This window comes from Zeus faber (assembly GCF_960531495.2).
Source record: "Zeus faber genome assembly, chromosome: 2".
Classification (NCBI taxonomy): Eukaryota; Metazoa; Chordata; class Actinopteri; order Zeiformes; family Zeidae; genus Zeus; species Zeus faber.
In genome coordinates this window covers 4,479,067-4,487,906 of record NC_137189.1, presented here as the reverse complement: position 1 = coordinate 4,487,906, position 8,840 = coordinate 4,479,067, and positions in this window count along the sequence as shown.

Sequence of the window (8,840 nt, the reverse complement as noted above, 5' to 3'; positions counted from 1 at the left end):
TTTTGCTGCTTGACCAGCTGACCGTGCTGCTCAGTTGACGATGCTTGGGGAGTTCCCCTGAGGATCTTCTGGCCCATCGCCTCCACAACATCTGCTCCTTGGTCCCGTCCTGTCCTTGGAGAAAAGCTTGGGCTTCTGGGTGATGGACCAAGGTGTTGCCGACACTCACCGTTTCAGAGGATGCAAAATTTGGGATGTCTGGGAATGACACTCTCATTTCTACGTCCGTTACAAAGTCCTGCAATTCAGAGCCAGGATTTATATTTTTTATTCCGGATTCAGGAATATCATGATAGAAATTAATTTTGTCAGTGAGAGGTTCAGAAAGAACCCAATTGCACATTCACATATGCAAGCTCAGTCACCTCATCTGCATCTGAATGGTGTTCCAAAAACATGGACACGTAGGTAATGATGGAGCGCTCATCTGGTGAGGAGCAGGCTACGTCTGCAGAGAGAAACATTAAGATTTAAGATGGCAGCGGGGAAGCGAGCGAGGGTTAAGTTAATCAAAGCAGCCGGGTTCATCCCCTGTGTTAAAAAGCATCCGTCCTACTCAGGTGTTCTCATCCAAGATAATGAACCCAGCTCTCCCAGCTCCAGGGGTTCTCTTTAGTAGCTGACCTCGCTCTGCATTTAGGGAGCTAAGAGAAAAGAGGGTTTTCCTTGCAAGCGTAATATAATACTATGTTATTAGAAAATATAACATCAGAATATCTTGCCTTATTAAGGTTCTCGTCTTTCACAATGCTACCCCGCCTGTCACTCTACCTCATTTGTCAGTTAGGTATCGAGGAATAGAACATCTCAGAACCGATATCAGGGAGGGTATCATTGAGAAGACTCTAGAGATTACCTCTAGATCCTAGAGGGAATCTCGGGCCAGTTTTTTGACAACATGGTTTAGAAAGGCTGTCCTTTCCAAACCATGTTGACACCATGGCGCCCATTGGCAACACTTGACAGCAAAGACAGCACCTGATGGTTCTTTGGCGTAGCATCATGTCCACGCTGTGTGTTTTACATCAAACAAATGACTTATTGTAGCTTCCTTGCTGGTCAGAAGATTGCAGGATTAAGCGGCAGGTATCAGTACAAAGCAGGTCACGACTCCCTCTGACTCACTATTGAAAGTGTGCTACTTCCCCAGGAACCAGGTTATACAGTACACTACAGTATGCTCAAACAAAGAAATGATCTGGCAGAAGAAAAATCGATTTCCATCTGAGAGATTGCATTGTTTGTTTGTGATTCTGAACAGATCAATGGTGAGCCCTTTGAAATGTTTCCTTTACCTTCAGGCTCCAGTAGAGCTGGAATGCCCAGGTTGCTGCGGGCGATTCTGAAGGCCTCCTGAAGGTTCTCTCTCGGTTGTCTGGACAAGCCGTCCCTCAGATCCACCAGCGCTGGGTCTATGGACTTAATCAAGGCCAAGAAGGCCAATCCGTTCCTCCAGCTCCTCCCAAAGTCATGCACCTCCACCCCAAACCTACAGCAACACAAAGGACAGCATGGTGGATAGCCAGAACAAACAAACAAAGAACATCAAGGTGAACCCGCAGCTCTGATTGAAAGGATACTGTGCAGCATTTGGGAATTGTTTCTGACTGTGTTAACTCGTTAACTCCATTCCCCTGAAAAAACAAAACCACACTGTATCACTTTTCTCTCTTTGAGATGCTGCCAACAAAGGAACGAGCCTTATCTGTCGTTGCTTGGCTTCACTGGTCAAATATTTCTCTACTACAGCCGCCATTTGTCAATGCAGCGCGCAAGTTTCCGCAAACATTTCATTGTCTTTCAAATGAAGGTTCAACTTTCCTCCTCCACTTTGGTTATATCTTCAACTGGACAGAGAGAAAAATGTTGTAGGTAGTTTCATGGTAACTGGCTATGTATTCCAAATCGAAAATGGTTATCTAGTATATAAAAAATGGGGCAAAAGTTCTGGTATACATCTTTAAGTATAGGACTGTGCACACAGATAGTTTATCCTTTTGCTTTTTTGGATGGCTTTATTTATTTATTTTAATTTATCTTCTTCTATCTATTATTATTATTATTATAATTTTTTTTTTTTACAACATTTTCTTAATCATTATTATTTTGTTTTGTTCTGCCTTTCCCAAGATGCTGTGTCCTTTTGGTTTCTGTTTTCTATCTAAAACAAATTTATATATCATCTTTTATGTGAAATTAGCAACCAAAGTAAAACTGTCTATAATTTTCTAAATAATGAAATGCTTATAAGTTCATGGGACTTGAACACTGTTTATATTGAATGGTAACAAACACTGTAACATTGAAATAAGACACAATTCAGTATTGAAAGAAAATCTAAGCAAGAATGCCTCTCACTAAAGTCCTGTAGGGTTTTGGACTGCTTCCTTGGAACAGCAGTGTCTGTCATGTTATATTTTTTATCAGCCACTCGAAGATGACTCGAAGATACCTCTACCTCTTTTCCACTGCACAAAAACCCCACCAACACCCGCTAACTTCTGGGTTTTGTCTTTAGTGGGAAAGGTTACATGGTCCATGAAATGTCTACAGTGTGGGGACCGGGCATGCACGGAGTGGCGACCCCCCACGCTCCCCGCCGGGCTCCGAGACACTCCAGCACTACCCCAAGTTGTGTTTGTGATGTCAAAAGACAACAGAAAAAAAAAGAAAGGCATACTTGTCTACCGTCAATGGGAAAGGAGTCAATCACCTATTTTTAGCGGGTTTACCCGCGTCTAAATAACCTGCATATACATTGTAAATTTGGTGTAAAAATGACACTACAAACTCAGTGTTATATTTCTCCTACTTCCAACTTACTTGGATGTGCTATTCTGGGCCCATTGCAGGAGCACTTTTATAGGTTTCCCATGGAACTTTGCTGCCCCGGCTGCCCTCCTGCCCTTTGTGGGCAGCGTGTAGCTGGAGTAGCCACTGATGTCCCCAGACGGGGGTGAAAGGTTGCCAGAGGAGGGACAACTGCTGCTGGACAAAGAGGAGAGGCTGGAGGACAAACGCTTGTGGAGGCCGCCCGTCACCTCCTTTATCTGGAGGAGGAAATGACATGAGGTAAGGGAGCAATTTGTGTGTGTGTGTGTGTGTGTGTGTGTGTGTGTGTGTGTGTGTGTGTGTGTGTGTGTGTGTGTGTGTGTGTGTGTGTGTGTGTGTGTGTGTGTGTGTGTGTGTGTTTGAATCTGCAATGCTGACACTGTATATATGAGTGTATTTGTTTGCTAATTTGGTGTTTTTTGAAGTATTTAGGGGATGCGTCGATACAGGTGTAGGTTTCAGATCCTAGTTCAGATACCAGGCTCATGTAGCCTTCGAACCAGACGAATCTGCAGCTCCTGTTTCATTTGCTCTGCAGAATCCATCTGGCCACCCTCCCATTCTAACAGATTTCCACCTGAACTTGCCAGGGTTGGGCCAACCACTACTGTTTATCTAATATGGGGCGGGTTCGATATGATGACGATGCAGAGGAGAGCTGCTGATGCACCTTTCCAAGATGGCTGCCACTGATGTAGAACAGTCGATTGAATCCGCTATCGTGGATTGGATGGTATATTTTCTCTAAAAAGCTTTTGTTGATAAGAAAGATATGTTACTCCCAACAGGATTTGGTAAAAGTTGAATTTAGCAACTCACTCGCTCAGCGCTACGTCACATGTTTCATTGCTCTGATTGGTTGTAGGTCTATCCAATGCTCTGATTGGTTGTAGTTCCATCCAATTGTGTCCAGGGACATTTTGGTCTGCACCCGTTACTATCGCCCCTTGAAAATTTGGTCTGGTGATGGTGCCTTGGTTTCATGTTGCTTGTCCATTAAATAAAAATAATAATAACGAGAACACAGTATCTTCCAAATCAACAACCGTATAGATAGTAACGGAAAGAGTCGCGTTATTAAAAGTCATTTTTATCTGTATGAGAACTTTCCAAAATGTAGGGCTTTGTTGTTGTTTTAAAAAATAATGCTCTCCGTGGATTCTAAGTTGCAAAATAAATAATTTTTCGATTTCATCCTATGAGTTGATGAAATCGAAGAAGAATGAACAACTCCTACAAGGGATGACTACAAGTTGAGAATGACATCAAAGTGTGTAGAGAATGAGCTGAAAACCCAACCTGGAAAAACAGGATCATATTCCATACGAGGTTGAGGACCACAGGAGCGACGCCGTCCATGATGCTGGAGGCATCGATGCCGAGCAGCTTCACCTGTGCAGGCGGAGACCACAAAGTAGTAAACCACCAGGTCGGCTTGTTGCGTCAACAATTCGAATGAGGAAAAACAGTACGGCAAAGCGCTACTGCGCCCTCACATGCCGGTCGTCCAGGAACGCCAGCGCTTTGGCGATGTTGTTCAGCCTGAAGATGCGGTGGGTGGAAGGTCGGAAGCGATAAACCTGCAACGACAAATCACCTTGACGACACAAGATGGCTGCATAGCCACGCTGAGAGAGGAAAGCAACAATTCAACAGAATAGAATTCACATCGAATCACAGACAGAAATATGTCGAAATAAGGAGTTGGTTTCATTGCTCTGGATGAAATTTTCCTCCAAGGTGAACATTAAATTACACTTCCCAATCTATTTTGACCTGCTTATTGCTGGTCACAGTGTGTGGGTGGGGAAGTGGTGAAACTTTCCAGCTTGAGGGATGCCGGTCCATCACAAGGCCACACAGCATCCACTCATTAGGAAATTTAGGGTCCCCCCCCGAAATAAACATTTCTTTGTCGGCAGGAGAATAGAAAACCAAGATCTCGCTGTTCAGTTGGTGGACAATTCCATGTTAAGAAAGAAAAAATCCAGTTTCCATGTTTTTGCTCCAACCATGCACTGATCCAGCAGTTGGACCTCTGGGTGGGTGATGATTAGATAATGGTTGACTCAAAACCCCGGAGTGGTTTTTGTACATTCTGGACCCGGACTTTCCACCTCTGGTTTCAACCACTGGCTCTCGGACCAGCCAGCCTATTCTTACCTGAGGATACATCTGGGCGGTGGCATCCGAATTTCCATAGAAACAGGAAATGTTGCAACATTCTTTCAGGGAGGGGGTATATTTCTCGTTGGATTCTAACCAGTTTGCAGCCGGACAGTTCCTCCAGCAGAACCATCAGTGCTCTGCCGTCCTGGACGTCTGCGAACAGGTCGTTCAGCACAACAGGAGGATTGCACTGGAATCAACCACAGAAACAAGCAGAAATGTATAGTTTCATAGTATAACCCGAGTAGTGAGGCACAAACAAAATATTCTGTGTGGTCGTGAAGCGTCCTTACTCTCTGAAGGTAGTGATTCATCCATCTGGTGAAGGTTCTTTTCTGCACGGTCGTCCTCTCCCCTGCAGGAAACAGGACACGACCGGAATTGACATAAATAATTTTGTATCAATGGCAGCTTTTCAAAATCTAATACAGTGAGACACACCCATCTGGTTATCATGAGCAGGTAACAACACAACTCTGTCAGGGAATGTTGTGGTGGCAGAGAAAATTGTCCATAAAGAAAATGAAGCTGGTAAACCCTACGCTAGGAGTGGGTGGATAAAGCCTTATCTTTTGGTTTTACATTTTTTGTTAAATTTGTAAAAAGCAAAGATCAAGGTCTGTGGTCTCAAGACCACAACATATTATTACCACTGACTGAAAAGTGGGAGCAGGAAAGATCATTTGAAATGGGAATAAAGTTTGTAGATGAGGCATCATTCCTCTTCCTGGCAAAATTATTGCACTTGAATGTTTCTTTCCAGACAGTGAAGACAGTCAAAGTACCTCATGACCTCACACCCGCATACAAATTCTTAATGTTGAGTATTGGCATCTATGTACCTTGAGGGCGCCGAGTCTCGTTACCACTGGTCTCCACCGATTCACCTGGAACATCTGGACACTCTTCTCCCTGTAACGCCATTGGATCCCTGGAAAACCCTGGGACACCCTGCAGAACCTTAAACCCTGTGGAACCCCGGGATCCAACTATTCAGGATCCGTTCTCCACAGATTTGAGAATGCCTGTACCGTACCGCTGTAAGTTGTTCAAGCTCCTGCCAGGTTTATTACCCAGAATGAAATGAAGAAATGTCAGAGTGCAATGCGACTCTTGCCTGAACACGCTGAGGCTCCTTCCATTGTTTTTTATCACCTGTGGAGCCCCACCCACCCACCCACACCCCACTAAACATGTACTGCAGACTTAGGGGCTGTGGTTTAATCCAAAACGAATACAGTGGGTGCACAGTGTGTATGCAGTGCGGTGTGTACTAATTCTGCAGATTAAAGCACAATGGACTGATGAAATTAATATTTATTGCAGCAATAGCCTGCAGGTTGCACTGGTCTCTCTGGCTGACTGGCTTTTTCCAGTCCAGACTAGATGCGACATTCCTGAACTTCTCTTGCAGGTTGATGCTGTTTCCATCACCTCCAAAAAGTACGCGAAAATAAAGTTTTGTTTCTACAATAGTGATAATTGCCAGAACATGTGATATTTTGCCCTTAAAAAGGACTGTATGGTTTTGTTTACTTAGATAAATGAGTCAACGGGTAGGGTGGGGAAATACTGAACAACGTGTTATCTTGATCATGAAATCATCGCACATCACAATATTTGCATATGAATTCCAGATGCGACCTGAGGGTCATCATTGCATTCAGCTGTAGGGTAATGTAAAGTACGGCATCAGCCCAAAACTCAAGTGGTGGCAAATCTTTCCATTGTTTGCTACAAATCTGTGCAGCTCCCTTACGTCTTGAGAATTTGTGAAGACACCAGACAATATATTGAAAATAACACATTGATCCCCATAGGAGGAACAGGAAGAGAGAGCAGTGACAGCTGGGGCTTGATGATACTGAGCCAGTAAAGAGTTGGAAGCAGGAATTGATCTTAAAGATTGAGAGAAAAACTGGGAATACACTGAGAACATTAGAAAACAACATGGTTCTCAGAGCTGAAACTTGTTCTCCATCCTGTTCCTATGCTCGGGTCACGAAAAGAAAAAATAAAAGCCGTCAAACACTAAATCCCTCTCATTTTGAGTTCTCACAAGTTCAGAGGCTCGGGAGCCATATTATCATATTTTCACCATTTCCTTATTTTTATAAAGTAATACACATTTTAATCGAAATTGTATTTGCATGTTGGAAGCCAACATCATACCTGTGCCACACTCACATTCCTTAGAGAGAACGAATCACGGACCCGGCAAGTAAATTGAAAACATGTTGGTGGCCGTGGTGATTTTGTGACTTCCTTGTGATCCAACATGGTGGACTGATTTAAAGTGTAGACAGAGCATTTACACAAGGTCACACATTCACCTTTCCATTCCTCACCCTGACACTTACAGCCCGGCCCTACATGCAGGCTTTTTATTTGCATTTAGATGAAAGAAAACACATTTAAGCCTTAAACCTTTTGAGTTGAACTGGTATTCTCCACTCAGCACTGCTTTGAAACCTGAATGCAAAACACAGCTGCTAAACTTCAATGAAGGCTGTCACCTTCAGAGGTGGATGTGCGAGGGAAAATGAAAGATATTCCAAAGGATATCGAAAGCTGCCCCCTGCTGCACTGCAACGGTCCTGCAGTTTGGTGGGAAAGTAAAAGAATATAGATATTGATTCCATTCAAAGTATTACCAGAATGTCCTGATCTGGAGTGTAAAAAGTTATTGTGACCACAATTAAGGGGTTTATACACAATGTTGATGGATTATATATGTTATATTTATTCTAAATACTACATTGAAGCACAATTGTAGTTCATTACATTGAAGTATACGGTAAAGTGTGAGATTAGTCCAAATCTCTCCTTTCTCAAGTAAAGCTAAATCAAACACTACAGAACTCTTGAGAAATCATTTGTTCTATGTTCTTGGCATTATTCATTTATCACAATTAAATAAGAATAAATTCATTTCATGATATGGTGAGGATCTTAATTGAATTTCTATAATGCAGCAGTAAAAGATGATAAAACTAATATCACAAAGTTTAAATTAGGTAGATTAATATCTGATCAACATCCTGTGTGACTGAAAACCATCTCTGTCCAACAGAACAGTGACCCCACCTTACCTATCTATTACTCATTACCATGTCAACACAGCTTCCTGAAAAACAGAATAACTTTATTCCACATTTGTCATGAGATTGCAAAAATTATATATGGGTTATAAAAGATGTTCCGAGTTGGCCAATATGCTTCTATGTTTACAAGCGAGTTCCCTGCATTTCATGGACTCTCAGCCGATAACAGTCACCTCATATCAATACGATTGCTGTTTAAGTGATTTTCAAAACAAATCTAAAAAATAGAATTCAGCAGCAATGTGCCAGTTCTAAGTGTTTGATGGGAACAGCTCTCCCCAATTCACACCGTGTGAGGCTGATTCACTCTCCCTGCTTCAAGAAAGGTGATGGCTACGGGAGGCCAGGCCAACACCGCCGTGGAAAGCAGGTTACTCTGAAACCGGACATGTCCAAGGAACATCGCACGTGATACTCCCGAGCCTCGGGGAGTCACGCCTTTTTATTCTTTGAGTTTCTCTCTGCAACCTTGTTGGGCCATACGTGCAGTTTGATGAGCACGGGGCAGCTACACAACGTTGCAATACAGGTAAACACCAGAGGTATAATGGGACAGAGAGAGGTACAATTGAAGCAAGTATCACATTATCGCCATTTATAATAACAAACATTAAAATACCAACAAGATGGGGATTTAGTCATAGAAAGGAATAACTGAAGCAGACATCTTTCATTGACATTGTTGTATGTTTATTAAAAGATGTACATCATAAATTTTAAATATATAAAACGGTA